Here is a 17,397-nt window from a genome sequence, read left to right as displayed (position 1 = left end):
TGCCTCCGGACTTACTCCTCTTCTTCCTGGCAGCCAGAACCTTGACCCTTCCGTGATCTCCACTGGCCCTGCCCTCTAGCCATGACCTGTGTCAAGCACGTTCTCAGTAGCCACCATTTGCTTTCATTCTCCATGCCTTGCCAGTCCCCAGCCTGGCCAGTGGTCTCGATTAGCAACCCATGCTGCAGTTCCCAGAATTTATCCATTCGTCTCAGGATTCTCTTTCAGATTCTCTATATCACCCTGTTTGGAACTTTTTCTGTGCTCCTCGAGCCCCAGCCCTACCTCTTTGTCACTTTCACTGAAAGTCTGCTATACTGAGACATTAGAGGACGTCTACCATGAGCTCTCATGCTCCCTGCCCTTCACAGTTTTACTCAGGCCTCCATCTCTCCTGACAGAGGTGTAGCAGGTTCACGTCCTTTCTAAGTGTGAATCACCCACGTCTATCAGAACCGTGCTCTGTGACTGATCTCCTCTCTTCAGTATCTCTTCTGCGGTGATTCAGCCCATTGGCCTACAAACACGCTACAAACAAATCCAAACAACATAATTTCCGAAGCTTTTGAATCCCTTTAATTATTCTATTTCCCTTCTCTTTCTTGCTGAATCTAATGAGATATAGTCCGTGATTTCTGCTCCTACCACCCCACCCACTGTTATGACCTCAGCCCACAATTTCTGGCCTTACCTCCCATGGCCAACATAGCCCTTCCTGAGACCCACAGTACACCCCCCTGGATGGCCTTTGACCCAGCCACTTTTTGAGGGCCACCCTCTGAAGCTTGCTCAAGGCAGCATTTCCAGGGAGCCGTGCTGTCCTTTACCCAACTCCTATTTTGTTTTATTTTTTTTTACTGAGGTATAATTGACATACAGTAAAATGCGCCTGGTTTGATAATCATATACACCTGGGTAACCAACGCCCAAATCAAGATATAACATTTCCATCACCCCAGACAGTGTCCTCATTCTCCTTTCCAGGCAACCCCCAACCTCACCCCATCTCCAGAGACAACCACTATTCTGATTTTTATCATCTGAGGTTAGTTTTACCTGTGCTTGAACTTCATATAAATGGAATAAATGCAGGGAATTGTGCCATATTTAGCTAACGCTACATCCTGTTTTTGAGGTTCATCCATTTTGTTGCATTTATCAGTAGTTCATTCATTTTTATTGCTGAATACTTTCCAACCACAATTTGTTTATTCATTTTCCTGTCAAATACACATTTAGCTTTCTTTTTTCAGTTTTTTGGTATGTATGCATAAAGCTACTATGTACATTCTTATACAGATGTTTTTCGTAGATGTACCTTCCCCCCCCCCTTGGGAAAATACCTAGGAGTGGAACTGGTAGGTCATAGGGCAGAGGTATGTTTCAGTTTGGAAGAAGCTGCCAAGCTGTTTTGCTAAGTGCTGTCACTGCTTCCTATTCTTCACGTCCCTGTCAGCAGTGGATGAGAGTCCCAGTCGCTCCACATCAGTCTTTCCGTTTGTGTTGTCGTTCACGCTTTTCTTTGACATGTGGCCCCGCATTACTAGAGCATCTTATCTCTCTCTCCACTTGAGCTTCTTAAGGACTGCCGTTGTGCCTCCGTTGGCTTTGCACGCCCCGGTCCAGCCTTCCTTAGAGCTGGCTCTCTCTAACTCTGTACAGAACAGCATAAAATGGAACCCAGTGAGGGACGCAGGGACTCTGGGAATTCTGTACAGACGGCTGAGTGGCCCAGCAAGATCAGTATGATCGGACTCTCCCAGCAGCGTGTTACAATACTGCAGCTTGAATGCAGAGCTCCTGTGGCCATTTGTTACAGTCTTCAGGCAAGGCTTTCTATCAGATTCATAGCGGCAAGTGATACAAATTATTGGGTTTCTTTTCCAACATAAAAAATAGCTATTTGCAGCCTTTTGAAGCTGGGTAAATGAGCCATTGATCTTACCTGCAGAACACTGCAGGGTATTTTTGTCCTGTCTTAACTTCCAATATTCTATGACGGGAGCCCGCCTCTCCAGCCACGCTGGTCTAATCCTTATTCCCTAGGCATAGCCTGTTCACATCCTCCTCTATGCCTTTTCCCACAGTATGGGGGGAAATTCTTACTTGGAATGCCCTCTCTTTCTCCCTCCTAGAAGCTAAGTCTTCAAGGCCGGGCACAAATGCCGGTATCTTTATGAAGCTTTCCCCACTGCTTCATCCTTGAGTAACTATTCTCTCCTGTGAATTATTATAACCTCCCCAGGGGAGGGTGATAGCCCCCATCCTGGCTTCCAGGGCTTCTAGACTAATAGGGGCATCCCAGGGCCTCACATGACAAGTGTACCCCAGATATCTGTGGTTGCATTCCAGAGGGCCAGCTGCTATGCAGAACCTCTTTTTGGACATCCCTTGCTCAGAATGAGCCACTCCACTTCTAACCAGCACTGCCTGCCTCCTGCCATCACCTTCAAACGATAAATTGCTTCAGACCATGTTTCATCACTCACCAGTCAGTCGAGAGCTTGAGTTGCAGTCAAGAGCGCGTGTTAAAGCATTCAGTCCTCCAGGCATGTGGGCAGGCACTGAGTTCTGTGGCTCTGCGTCATACCGTCCATACAGGCTGCTTATTTTCCAAGGCAGACACAGAAACAGTTGGCTTAAATTTGGCAAACATCTTGACCCAGACAAGAGAGGAGGCCTTACAAGCCTCCAGGTTTTCTTTGCTCTGTTCCCTCTCACTCAAACAAACCAGCACCTTGTCTGTTCCCTCGTAGACTCTGGGCAGTTCTCCCAGACGTCTTCCTGAAAGACAGCCTGGACAGAAGAGTCTTCTCTTTCAATTCCCATTGACTTTATTGGACTCCAGAAAAATCCTTCATTTTTAATACTGGAAAATGCAAGTAGGAACACCCAGGAATATTACCTTCCCATACTTCCTTATTCTGCCCTTCGGGTCATCTCTTCACCTGGCTAGCCTGCTTCACTTTCTCCTAGTCCTTGCAAAGTATACTTATTCATTCAAAAATATTTAACACCATTTTAAGGTTTTTAATTTTTTCACTAAACACTGTAGTAGGAGTTAAAGTCCAACAAAAGTCAAGATAGAAACAGTGCCTACTTCTGGAGCTTATGTTTACTAGGAGAAACAGATACACAAAGAGACAACTACAAAAGTGTGTCCTGACTGCCATCTTATTAAAAGTGCAGGGCACCGTAGGGACACATGGAAGGAGTCCGGTCTCAGGAGGTCTGGGGAGGCTTCAAAGAAGAGGTGACATTTAAGGCGGTAACACTTACTCAGAAGTCAGCTGAGAGACGTGAGTGTGGGCGTGGGGTGCTTCACGTAATAAAGGCCATATGTGGGAACACGTAGAAACTGCGAGAGCATGACACAGCAAGGAACTGAAGGAAGTTTGGTATGTTTGGAAAGCAGAATGCAGGAGAGATGGTGAAAAATGAGGCCAAAAATATAATTGCGGGCATGATCCTAACAGGCCTTTCCTGTAAGTTCTAATAAGGACTAGGGATGTCTCATAGCAAAGGGGAGCCATTCAAAGTCTCAAGTAGAAGAGAGCACCCCTTTTGTGTTTAAAGGGGTGCTCTGGCAGAAGCTCTGATAGCGTGGATTGGAGAGGCAAAGCCGGAACAGGCAGGAGGGCCAGACAAGGGTGATGGGGGCTCAACAAGAGGAGAGGCAGGGGCACTGGAGAAGGTGGGTAGGCTGCTGATGTCACGGCCTGGTGGTGTGATGTGAGAGTTGGGGGAGAGGAAAGGGTAAAGGGTGAGTCTAGGGTTCAGGCCTGGATTATCGCTGTCAGTCACAGAAGAAGGAACACAGGAGCTTCGGGCTAGGGATGTCCCTGAGTCAACTGGATATGGGTCTGGGCCCCAGGAGAGGACTGCGCTAGTGGGGCTGTACGTCATCAGTACTTGATGCTCGTGCTGCCACAGAATGGGTTAGACAGCCCAGGAGAAGGGAGGGCTGCGGACACTAAGGAGGGGCAGAGGAAGAGGAATATATAGAAAAAGGGCAGCCAGGGAGTGGGGCAAACCAGGAGGGGGGATCTCCCTGACAGGAGGCAACGGAGGAGACTTTCTTGAAGGACAGATGGTCAAACAGGTCTGATGTCCCAGAAAGGCACTCTTTTTTTTTTTTTTTTTGGAGGCTTTTAAAAAAATTTTAATTAATTTGGGCTGCACTGAATCTTCGTTGCTGCGCACAGGCTTCCTCTAGTTGCAGTGAGCGGGGGCTACTCTTCGTTGCAGAGCACGGGCTTCTCATTGCAGTGGCTTCTCTTGTTGTGGAGCACAGTCTCTAGGTGTGCATGCTTCAGTAGTTGTGGTGAGTGGGCTCAGTAGTTGTGGCTCACGGGCTCCAGAGCGCAGGCTCAGTAGTTGTGGCGCATGGGATTAGTTGCCTCATGGCATGTGGGATCTTCCTGGATCAGGGCTTGAACCCATCTCCCCTGTATTAGTAGGCAGATTCTTAACCACTGGACCACCAGGGAAGTCTGGGATGGAGGCTTTTTGATGGTAATTCGCTTTGCACAATTGTGGAAGGAGCTGGAAGCTCTCCGAACGCCCTCCTTTTGGATTTTTATGGAGGCTTCATTACATAGGAATGATTGATGAAATAATTGACTACTGTTGACTGATTCAAACTTCAGCCCCTCTCCCCTCCTCAGAGGCTGGGGAGGGAAGAGGACTGAAAGTTCCCACTGTCCCAGAAAGGCACTCTTATACCCATTGGAGTTAACAACCAGAAAAGTGTGGTTGGCACGTGCAATTTCAGGGGAAGAGTGGGTGTAAAGTGGATTGAACAGTGAGTGGGAAAGGAGGAAATAAAGATGGCAAGAAAGGAAACTCTCTCAAGAGGACTGGCTATAAAGGGAGGAGCTAGAAAGAGCAGTAGCTAGAGGGGGGTATAGGGTAAAAGAATGGATTTTTTTTTAAGATGGGAGAAACATAAACAGACATGTTTTAGAGTGAGGAAGGAAGAGAAAGGCATGAAATCTGTAGTGAGAAGCAATTGGAGGATAGAAAGCAAATAACAGGAGAATATAGGCACTATGTTCACTTGATAAAGACAAAGTGCTGTAAGAGTGCATTGAGTCCCCAGTTTGCAAAAGGGTTGGAGAATCCAGTTCCATGCCATAGAAGCAGCATAGTGGGCTGGTCCAGGGGCAAACCCACGTGGTGCAGTTCCAGCTGAGGGGGGCTGGGCAAGCTACCTAATCTCTCTGCCCAAAGTCGGGATAAGCATACCCACCTCTAGATTCTCATCACCACAATGTGATAAGACACAGAAGTGCCTGGTACACACGGGCATGTGCTCAATGATGTTAGCTGTAAGCATCTAAGGAAGCCTAACGTTCCAGGAAGAGAACTCATCCAGTGGCTTCTCACCTGGGCTGCGAACGAGTTCGAAAAACACGTCCTGTGCCCTTGTTCTCTAGACTGTTGAGAATCAGACCCGTCCTGAAGAGCTGGGCACCTTGTGCCCATAGAAGCCCTTGACACTGTGTGGCTGGGCTCCAGCCAGAGCTGCAGCAGAAGCGCCCATCGTGAAGGTGGTGCGAACGCAGCCCAGAAATCTTTTGTGGGTCCCTTCCCTGTTTCTTCCCAACGCCTATCCTCTGGTCTTCAAATGAGATTTTCTGTTCAGGAGGGGGCCAAATGCTGGGGATTTCAGAATACCCCAACCCCAGGCACGAGATTTGCGTAATTGCAGTGGTGGAGATTTGAATTGTCTTTTTGAAGAGACCGCATACTGTTTGTCTGTCAAATCGTCTGCGTGTTGGTGGAACTGAAATTGTAGGAGATGAAGAATGTGAGAATGTGTTCCAGAGTAGCTGGCATGTGGTTGGTGATCCTGAAGCGTTGGTTTCCTTTCTGGAGGGTACGGAGACTGTGTTCTTGGGGGGCAGCATGACCGGGTAGAAGCCATGTGGGGTTTGCCCTCGAATTTTGGCTCTGCTGCTGAACAGCTGTATGAACTTGGGTTATTTACATCTTCTTGAGCGTTTTGTCCTCATCTGGGAATGAAGCCTCGTAATACTCGCTGCACCAGCGTGTGTTAGGGATTAAGTGAGACAGAGTAGGTGGAAGTACCTGGCACACAGTAGGTATTCTGTGTTTTTTCTTCTCCCTTCTTTGTGTGCCTTTTTTTTTTTTTTTTTTCTTTTTTTTGCGGTACACGGGCCTCTCACTGTTGAGGCCTCTCCCATTGCGGAGCACAGGCTCCGGACGCGCAGGCTCAGCGGCCATGGCTCACGGGCCTCAGCCGCTCCGTGGCATGCGGGATCTTCCCGGACCGGGGCACGAACCCGCGTCCCCTGCATCGGCAGGCGGACTCTCAACCACTGCGCCACCAGGGAAGCCCCTGTGTGCCTGTTTTGACTGCTAGGTAACCATGTTTACTCTCACAGATCTGATATATTTCTTCATATCTAGCCAATATATCAAGTATTTAGTCACACCTCCACCTGATGCATGGAACTCAGCGTGTGGAAGTTACACCATCACCAGACCCGCCATTGTCTTGTTAGACACAGACAGACCTCTGGGTGGCTGCAATAGAGACATTATTGCCAGTTGTCAGTATTGAGGTGGTGCTCTCCTTCAGTCTTCAGTGAAATGTGCGCAGGCATTTCTTTCCCCTGGTTGAACATTTTTCAATCACCTTTAAAAACAACGCCTTCCTCTTGTTTCCCCTGACCTGCCTCTTCTCCTGCCTCTCAGCTTCCTAAACCCCATCTTGTTTCCCTGTATTGTTTGCTTAATGGGCACTTTACTGAGTGTGGTGTTTCCATTTTGAAATGCACGGAACCCAAGACAGAAATTGGATTTCTTCCTGGACGGTTTCCATCCCTTCTCCTCGTTTACAGCTTTCTCTCTTCTTTTTCATTCTGCAACACAACTGAAATTTGCTGAACCAGAAAGGGGCGGAAGGAGGTGTGAAAGGAGAGGCAATCCACCTTCTCATCATTTCAGGAAGAGCTTATTAGCGACCTGTTCTCTAGAAGAGACCAAGTGCTCTAAAGATACTCCAGGTGCCTCTTCTGTTTCCACAATAGCCCAAGGCCTGAGTATACCGTGCATGACAGAATCTAATTACTGAGATAATTATGGTTACCTGGACTGCCCAACTCTTGTGTTTTGTAATCAAAAGCAATATTGGCAGGTATGAGTCTGAGCCTGCTGAAAATTCAGGGAAGCTATTGAATGCTTATCAACCTGAAGCAATTTTATTCTAGCCAGTGGGCCTGTGTTACTCAGATTTTATGTTAGCAGAATGTTCAGGGATCTGGAGAATATACCAGAGCACTTCCGCCAACACAGACATTAGTCCGCCTGTAGGAATATCCTCGGCTGACTCGAGTACTCATGTTTCTGAAACTGGACTTCATAGCAATTTCACAAAGCTCTGTGCCGTTTTTGAATTTGTTCTCGTTAAATAGTGGGTCAGTACCTGACTTCAACAGCCTTCATTTGGCATTCAATGAGGACAAATTGATTATTCTTCGGGCCTGGACAGGCTGTAGATATTTGGTGAGTACAGGGTGTGCTACTCTGGATAGAGGTGTGTATTCATACCCCTCGCCACCTGCTTCATAAACATTCTGGCACAGAGCTACAAATTGGCTCTCTCTTCCCCATCTCAGTCGGCTCTAATTTATGTCTTTACCTCTCTGCCATAGCATGCCAAGGAAATGGAGTTTCCACTTTCAAAATCAGGTTTGCTAAAAATGAGGCAACATGGTAATAATTGGCTTTTTAAATGCTTAAAGGAATCCCAAGTGGAAAACAACAAGTTTGCAAAAGAGGAAGAGAAATTAAATCACAGAGACAAGGACAGTTAAAAAGAGAAGAGGCAAATAACAAAGAGATGTGGGAGAGGTTGACGGGAGATAAGTTGTTAGAAAGGAAGAAGGGTCAAGGAAGCAGCAGAAGGGACGACGGGAGACGGGAAAAGAAATGATGTGGACTTGAGTAATGGACTCGATGAAGGAAATAGAAAAGGTGAAGGCTACATTAAGGATTGAGGAGAAAAAAGTCAGAGACAGCCAGGTCTCTAGAGTTGCAGTTTATTGGTGGCCTGGGAGGACATGGGCAGGGCTAGATCAGTCCCTAGTGAAGTTAGATGTCTGAATGCCTTAGGACAGTCTGATGGTCAGGGGGACTGTCCCCTGCATATGCTAACTCCGACTCATTACTGGGTTTGGCCAGCCTGTATTGGCAACAGAATTCACTGATGCATATTTTAACTGAATTTTCTAACCAAGTTCTTAAATAAACAGTCACCAGATGTAGCTGAAAATTAGACTAAGGCTTTCGGTGGTGAGCGTTTCTATAGGAAAAGTCTGACAACCCTTCACATTGCGTTTTCCAAAGGTTTTAGTAACTTGTGGTTTTCAACCCTGACTAGTATGGTAGCAACTGTTCCATTGCTGGACTGTGTGGATCCTTCTAGTGCTTACTTTTAACATGCTCCAGGGCAGGGAGAGTGGCTGACATCTGGGGTGCGAGTGAATCCCCTTGGCAGGAACATTAACTCTACCAGTAACAAAGGGATCTTTGAGAGACTTGGATTATAATGGGACCATCAGAATCTCCTTTCCCCAAAGTTGGGAATACCAGAGCAGTTCTTCTCAGCCAGCCCAAATTTGCCAAACCAGAGCTGTCAGAGGAAGGTAGAAATGGCAGGAGGCCTGAGAGAAATCTCCAGAAGATGTCATTTTTGCCTACGGCTTCAGATCCAGAGTTTGGAAACTTGGCATCACCTCCCGGGCGTCCTGTGGATCCTGCACTGGCAAATGGATATTCTGTTGAGTCTGATGCTCACCAGTAGCTTGTGGATAGTTTTCCATATTGAGCAGATGCCTTCTGTTATGGTTGACGCTAAAAGCCCTCTTTGTTTATGTGTTTCTTAGGTTAAGTGACAGATTACACAATTTTCATCAATGAGTGGGAAATGTAGCAATAATAATCCAGACTGATTTGTATTTGTCAATGGGCTATTCCTTCATCCATACCCTTTGATATTTTAATATAGTTGGGTTTAATATAGTTAGATTTTTCTACAAAATCATGAGGCCCTGTCATGTTCAAGTGTTGCTGAGAAACTGGACAGCCCTCCTGTTCTTATCCCTGGTCCCCTCCAGAGGAGGATCATTACCTCCAGGCATGCAGAGGCATTAGTGGTCAATTCATTCAACACATATGATTTAGCAATCAGGGTGACCATCTGCCTGGGACTTTTCTGGTTTTAGCACTGAAATCCCTGAATTCCAGGAAACCCCTCAGTCCCAGGCAAACCAGGACAACTGGTCACCCGATCATCTTTCCCGTTCTGATAGAGCCAGAAGAGACCCTAGAAATCACAGTGCTTCCTTTTAAAATGCTGGTTAAAACCGAGGCCTCTTTATCAATTTATTTTCCTTCTGATTCACACATTCCCTGGATCGGAGGAGATAATTAAGTACTATGACTGAAGATGATCATCAGCATTGAAGAATAAAATTAAACAAAAGGTACTGCTGTGTGCCAAAAAAATTATAATCCAGACTGGGATTTGAAAATTAGATAGTCAGAGACACAAAGTGAATCACAAATCATTACCCTCTATCTGGATACTGTTTGGTACCTCAAAGAGACCACTTCTAAAATGGTATCATTTCAGGAAGTTTAAAGAATGAAATACAATGAACATACTATCATTCTATCTAGTTATACATTTTTTCTTCTGGAAGATGTTCACAGTAATATAAAGGCTTAGAAGACCAGCCTGGAAGCCAACAGATGATGGTTCTGGTCCTGGTTCAGTCACTAACAGGCAACTGACTGCAGACAAGTCATTCAGCCTCCCCAGGTCCAAGCATTTTCACATCTAAAAATGCAAGTGTAGATAAGAACTTCTTATGGAACAGCTAACAGAGGAGAAATATTAGAAGTCAGGAGACTCATGTTGCAGTCTTCACACTACATTTACAACGATGCGGCCTTGGACAAGTGAGCCAGCCTCTTAGTTTTCTCATATATAAAATGGAAAGTCATTAATAGCCTACACAGCAGGGTTCTTGTGAAGACCAAATGATAATGCAAGAAGCAAGGACAAATGTCACATTCTACTGTCATGTAGTATCCCTTAGATCCCATGGTAGCATCTAACATGGGTCACAGTTTAGTGCAAGTGTTGTTAAACTTTCATATGTGGGCCAAGTCTGGCCCATCACCTGTTTTGTGTGTGTGTGTGTATTTATACATATATATAGACAGAGAGAGAGAGAGAGAGAAAAGAGAGAGTCAGAGAGTCAGTCATCATAACCAGCCATGCTCATTCATTTACATTTATACACTGTGATAGCTTTCATGATACAGCAGCAGAGTTGAATAGTTGTGTTGCCACAGAAACTGTATGGCCCACCCAATCTAAAATATTTAGCCTCTAGCCCCTTACAAAAATACTTTGCTAACCCTGATCTAGCAGAAAGGTTTCAAGATTGGTGTTCCAAGGTCCAGGATTCTCCTAGGTCCTATGTCACTGTATGATATCACACAAATGATTTACTCTCTTGTTCTCTGGTTCTCATACTCTTAAAAAAAGGGGAATACAAATCCAGCCCCTTTTTTCCTCATGGAAATGTTGTTAAGTTAGATAAGAAAAAAAAGCATTGATTTATTTTTTTGTCTGAAGGAAAGATGATTTAAATTCAAAGTATTAGTCATAGGGTGGATGCTGTTAGATGATTCGGGAATGATGAATGGTGTGTTATTACTCTGTGATATTAGTTCCTTCATGTACCTCAGTGGGGGATTACTTAGGTCAGTGATAGCATACAGACCCCTGCATTGTGGTACCACATCAAAAGCTACAGTAATGCACCAGAACCTAATTTAATCACAGTATCCAGTCAAGAGAGAGAGTTTTAATTGCTTCTTTATCCCTTTATCCTCTGAAGACTATCGTTAAACATTTACAAGACATGAACTTCAGATCATGCCAGCATCTCTGCTGGGGTCACCTAGAGCTGGCCATTTTAATCCAGGACCAAGAGAGAGGGGCCTTCAGGCCCACGATGAAGGACTACTCCCAAGACAGAAGAGCAGTGGTGGTGGTAACACATGGGCTGGTTTGCAGAGCAAATACCAAAGATATTTGTCTACATTAAAACTTTAATTCGTATTTGATTCTTGGACGCGTGACTGATACCCAGGCTGTTTAAGCACATACACAAGTGAGTAACAGACCTTTGCCTAACACATGTAAATATTAGAACCTCCTCTTTCCCAAGAACTCCCTCAAAGCCCCAGGGAGGATCTCCCTAAAGGAGCAGCTCTTAATATGTCTCAAAGCAGCCAGCTAAGGAGGCCAAGCCTAGTCTTTGAAAGTAACATTGGCTCAGGTGCAGCCCATTACAAACCCCACATACAAAACTCTGGATTTATGGCATAGATACATTAGTGGGCAATCATTTGCTCTATAAAAGGAGTCTTCACTTTACAAGCAGATTCACTGCCATGTTCCTCTAACTGATCTATTGCCAGTAGCGCATTTCTAATAAAATCTTATTGTTAGAAATGCAGCACACATATGCTTTTTCATTGCTAACCTAAATGGAAATGTGAAGAGCAGGGTGCATTTATAGTCCCTTTAGATCTTAATGTGGCTTTTGTCAAGGTCCTTTGTTCTCAGGCTAGGAGCTTGATGTTACTTGTTACTTATGATTGGCTAGGAGAAATGGAGGTCCATGATTCTTTTTTTTTTTTTTTTTTTGCGGTACGCGGGCCTCTCACTGCTGTGGCCTCTCCCGTTGCGGAGCACAGGCTCCGGACGCGCAGGCTCAGCGGCCATGGCTCACGGGCCCAGCCGCTCCGCGGCATGTGGGATCTTCCCGGACCGGGGCACGAACCCGTGTCCCCTGCATCGGCAGGCGGACTCTCGACCACTGCGCCACTAGGGAAGCCCCATGATTCTTTAGTATAACAACAATGAAACAATATCATGTGGTTTTATGGACTAACTTAATCTGATTATCTGCATGAGATTCCGAAACAGTGAAGGAATCTTTACTTTTTTCACAGGAATAAGCTACCTGGTCTTTTGAAGACAAGTCATTATAATATTAGCAACAGAGTAATATTAAGCGTTATCATATGCCGAGCAGTATTCTAACTCACTGAAGCTGAAACAAACCCGGAAGCTAGGTTATTACCATTCCTATATTATAGATGAGAAAATTAAGGCGCAGAGAAGTAAAATACCCGTCCCCATGTCACAAGCTAATACATGCAGTCAGGATTCAAACTCAGTGAGGCTGGCTTTATAATCTGTGCTATTAAAACTGTGCTATATTGACAAGTAAAGCAACTGTCAGAGGCTGAAATGTAGGAGCATATGACATATTTTCTACCTTCAAGAAGCTAATAAGTATATCTGCTTCCAGCCTTAAGAGAGAAACTTGGACTTGCCCTTGCCATTAAAAAAAAAAAAAAAAAAAAAAGACTAGAAAACTAGACAAAACATGTCAGACAACTAATTCATCCATTGGACAACAGGGAGGTGAGGACTGTGATCCCTGGGGTAAAGAAAACAAAAGAAGAACCCTGTGATTGCCCCAGTTTTCTGCCTAAAGGCATATTTGGGGTCATGGAGCAGGGAGGGAAAACCCAAGCACAACACAGTAGTCTCACTAAGTTACAGGGACGGAGATTAGAGTTCAGGAAGCCTGAGGCAGCTGTGTTTTGTAGGACAGAGTACCAGAGCAAGGAGCTACATAGAAAAAGCACTCCAGAAGTCTGCATAAGGGTCTCCTTGAGTCTTTGCTGCACAGTAAGCTGAGCATGTGTAGGGTAAAATGCCACAGGTATCAGTACAGAACAGCCATCAGGGAGCTGGAGACTGGACAATTCCCAGAGACCTCAGGGCTGGGAAGATTTTGAATTTTGATCAGCCAAAATGGATCAAACTTGTTGAATATGTGGTACATTCAACAGAACAAAGAATAAATGAAACAAATGCAAAACAAATAACAAGATGGTAGACTAAAACGCAAAGCATATCAGTAATTACATTAACATAAATGGGACTAAACCCTCTGATTAAAAGATAGGGATGGTCAAACTAACCCCCAAAAATTAGACTTAGTTATATGCTATTTGCAAGAAGCACACTTTAAATATAAAGACACAAGTAGGTTAGAAGTAAGCGGGTGGATAAAAGATATACAGCAAATTCTGAACATGTGAAGCCCATAATAACTGTACTATCCATAAAAGTAAGTATCAAAATAAAGAATATTATTATAGAGAAAAAGGGACATTTTATAAAGATAAAATAGTCTATGCATCAATAAGGCATGTAAATCTTAAATGTGAATGCTCTCAATAACAGAGCTTCAAAAATACATAAAGAAAAAAACGACAGAACTGGGCTTCCCTGGTGGCGCAGTGGTTGAGAGTCCGCCTGCCGACGCAGGGGACACGGGTTCGTGCCCCGGTCCGGGAGGATCCCACGTGCCGCAGAGCGGCTGGGCCCGTGAGCCATGGCCGCTGAGCCTGCGCGTCCGGAGCCTGTGCTCCGCAACGGGAGAGGCCACAACAGTGAGAGGCCCGTGTATCGCAAAAAAAAAAAAAAAAAAAAAAAAGGAACACGAGGGAACTTTTAGCAGCAATGGGAATGTTCTACAACCTGATTGCTGTGGTAGTCACGCAGGTGTGTACATTTGTCAAAACTTGAAGAATGTGCGCTTAAAATGGGTATATTTTATAGTATGCAAGAAGGTAATCATTTGTTGTGTAAGCAATATTAACACTTACTATTATCTAACTCTTTCCCAAGATTATACAGCACTTTGAATTCCTTTAGTTCATCTGACAAGTGGGAGATTAGCATGGGTTATCTTGGTCTGATCGAACATCACAATTGGAATTGACCTTTCCATCCCCTGAGCTTTTACAGAACTTTGGATCTCATGTTTTAGCTCTTGGTGTGCATTTCTTAGCTCCCCTAGTTGGCCTCATAAAGGGCAGGAGCTTGGTACAACTATAACAGTTCTTTACTTAAAACTTTCCCCACAGCTCATTTTGTGAATATAGTTAATGTTGAATGAACGTATTACTGGAGAGCAATTGGGATGGGCTACTTTGGAAAGTCCCGAGTTTCCTGTCGATAGAGGTGTTTAAGAGAAGACTGAACAACTGTATATTAGAAATGTTGTAAAGTGATTCAAACATCAGATGATGTTTGGACTAGAGAAGTTCTTTCCCAGCTCTGATTTATGTAAAAAGAAAGCTTCCAAGGGGATGCAGTGTTTCTTCATAGAGAAAAGAGATTCTAAAAAGTAAGAGGGACAGGAGCCATCCTGACAATCCACTGACCACAGACAGAGTGGGGTTCGCCCTAAACCAACAGAGTGGGATTCAATGCCTGTTACCAAGAATGTGAGGTTGAATTATAAGCAAGGGAAGGATATAATTTTGGAAATGTACAAACCAGATATTCTGTTATGAAATCTAATAGGAGTTTCAAAACACACGGGTTCATGTGAGAAGTTCCATGGAAAGAAAAGATGGTGGTGATGTGGGCATGAATCACCTGAGGATGGCTGATTCATAGAACTGCCCTTTCACTCCACTCTGTGAGGGCAAGACTACCCACTCCTGAGGACCTTCATCCTTAAGATGAAGGAATGAATTCAGCACAAGGTCTGCACGTCCTCTCATCAGACTCCTTTGCTTATCATTGTCATTATAACCTTTAAGTCTAAGTTTACTCATCTGTCAAATGAGAATAATAATAATTAGAGAACCATCATGAGGATCTGATAAGATCATGCATGTTTAGTTAAGGCCATGACACATAGAAAGTACTCAGTAAATCCTGGCTATGAAAATGGCCATCATTAAACAATATGTCATTGTACATTGCCAGTTACCCAGAGACAGTAAGTAGGAGCACCATCTCCAGTCTCTGTACCATGCCCAGAGCGAGACAGCCTGTGCCACCTTCTAACACGCTCATGAACAATCTTTACTGCGTTAAAATCAGAAACTTGGGGAGAATGAGTCTTTCTCCTTTTTAAGTTTTATCTGTAGAGTCCCAAGAAGTTTTGGATGTAATACTTTATTTTCCAGTCAACCTCATTTCTACGGAGGTGTATTCTACTAGATTGAAAGTTCTATGAAATTCCGTGAGAGCAGACATCTGTAAGTTATACGCATCATTGTTTGCCCAGGGCCTAGCAAGGTACTTGGCACTTAGTAGGAGCTCAGTAGATATCAGGTGAATGAATATGATCTCCTTTCCAAAAACCTTATATACAAGTCACGTTTGACAGAACCCCTAAGTGGCTGCCTTGCTGTGCAGCAATGAAGCAAGGTTCGTACATCGGAAGTGTAACTGTGATCCTACTGAGCAGTCATTTAACCTCTTTACAGCAACTGGAAGATTGTTTCTCAGCTGTACGAAATTAACAAGGAACTAATTCATGCTTCATGTTCCCTGTTCTTCATAATGAGGTCTTCTTACTAGTTTAATTAGTTAGTAAAGGACAGCATTCTCTTCTTTCCACCTTTTGTCAAGAATTCTAAAGACTTTAAGAAAAATGACTCAGGAGGTGAAACAGCAGGACTCCTGGTATTACTTATAAACTCTGCACTGGGAACTATTTCAGGGTCTGTAGCAGCGAATCTCAAGCACCATTTACCTTGCCTCATGATGCCGGAGTTTGAGTATAAATGATGGAACAGCTAATGACATGCTGGCCCACAAAGTAGCATTAGCTTCCTTTATCATCATCAGCCTTTTTTAAAAAAAAAAAAACCCTCAGAAATGTATAAATTGCAGTTTATCTCACCACAGAAGCGTTTAGTCAAATGTACTGTAATTATATTTTGAGTGGCTACTGAGAATATTCACTGTTCCTTCATTATAAGGATTGTCCTAAGAATTACATTAATGAGGGTGAACCATAATAGCATTGGGAATCTAGCTGCGTTTAAATGTTAAATTTACATCTCAGCCTTGTAGATTCCCTGTTAATTGGTAGCTATGGGCCAGGATCTTTTCATGAGCATTGGCATTTAATGGATATTCCTTGAACTGGTGTTTTACTTTAAGTGAAATGTGTGTCTGCATTAAGAGCATATTCATTTCCCAGTCTCCTTCTTATACATTTGTTTCCTTTGTTTTGGAATCCACAAAGCTTTGCATGTTTAGCTCACTTTTTTCCCTCACTGCATAACGACTTTTAGAAGGTTAAATTTTAAAAGGTTTTGTGTGTAAAAAAAAAAAAAATTGCATCCCTTTAGCAGACAGTCAATTAATGGGGCTGCACTTAGCTGCCAAATGGGAACCTGCCAGGTGACCAAGAAAGAAAGAGGTTATTTGCATAAATAAAATGAAAGCATATTAGAATAACTGAGCCAACATCCACCAAATTTTTCACCAGTGTCAACCTCGAACTTTACCTGCTTCATTTTCAGGATTATGGTTTGAAGCCAGGACCATTCACCATGTTTCTCTTTTCCTTGTACTTCTTTCCTCAGAAGTGGAGGAAATTTGACTAATACTTTGCAGCTTTAGCCAAATAGTTTGTGATCTTCCTGTAACCCACTGACTTACACAAAAGCATGGACACACTTATTTTGGATAAATCCATGCTATCTGACACATAAACAAACAATAAAGAATTGAAAGGAGTCTCGAGGCACTCACTCCCAGATCAGTTTTCTTCAATGTCCTGAGCTGCCATGGCACCATCCTCATTTTTCTGGCCATGATTACATGTTATTCATTAGTATTACCTTTTATTATATTTTTAATGCTATATCTTTTCAGATGGGATTTTTTTTTTTTTGTAGCAGTTGTACTTTCTTCTGTATGTTTCCTATTTTCTGTGATACAACTTCCTGTGACCTTCACGCTGTCATATCCAGAAATGAAGAAGCCTATCTTGGTGCAGACTCTCGGTCCATCTGGCCCATAATTCTACTGCTGACAATGGCCCCCAAAGCCATTTTGTGGAGGACTTGGCTGCCCACCTTGACATGATCCCTAAGATTTTAGGTGCACAGTCTAAAATAATCCCATTTCTCTTTGTAACCTAGTATGGCTTAATCAGCTGTGAATTTAGCTACATCCCTTTAAAAGGACAAGTTTAGCCTGTCCTACCTACTGGGGAGTGGGTGGGGGGCAGGATGGAGGGAGGGTAATGGAGATCCACAGTGTAACTGGAAGGGCCATTACAGGTTCTCAAGACTGATTTCAGTTCCAAATAGTGATACCAATCCTCAGGTGGACTGTCTTCTAGAGAAATACCCGCTCTTCTGTTCTTTGTCTCATAGCCAGTTAGTTCTCTATCCACAGCAAAACATTGCCTTCCATCCAATAGCAACTCAACCTTTTTGATTGTC

General features: G+C 43.9%; 1 protein-coding gene across 4 annotated transcripts in view; it reads left to right on the top strand.

The window, feature by feature from the left end:
- CPQ (carboxypeptidase Q) overlaps positions 1-17,397 on the top strand; it is a 475,775-nt gene that overhangs the window by 443,488 nt on the left and 14,890 nt on the right. The gene's annotated exons all lie outside the window — the stretch shown is intronic.

The sequence above is a fragment of the Delphinapterus leucas genome, chromosome 17 (genome assembly GCF_059928025.1).
Source record: "Delphinapterus leucas isolate spDelLeu-1000000601 "Yukka" chromosome 17, BTC_Dleu_Yukka2, whole genome shotgun sequence".
Lineage (NCBI taxonomy): Eukaryota > Metazoa > Chordata > Mammalia > Artiodactyla > Monodontidae > Delphinapterus > Delphinapterus leucas.
The sequence above is the reverse complement of the archived record's forward strand: the minus strand, read 5'-3'. Positions and strand labels throughout refer to the sequence as shown.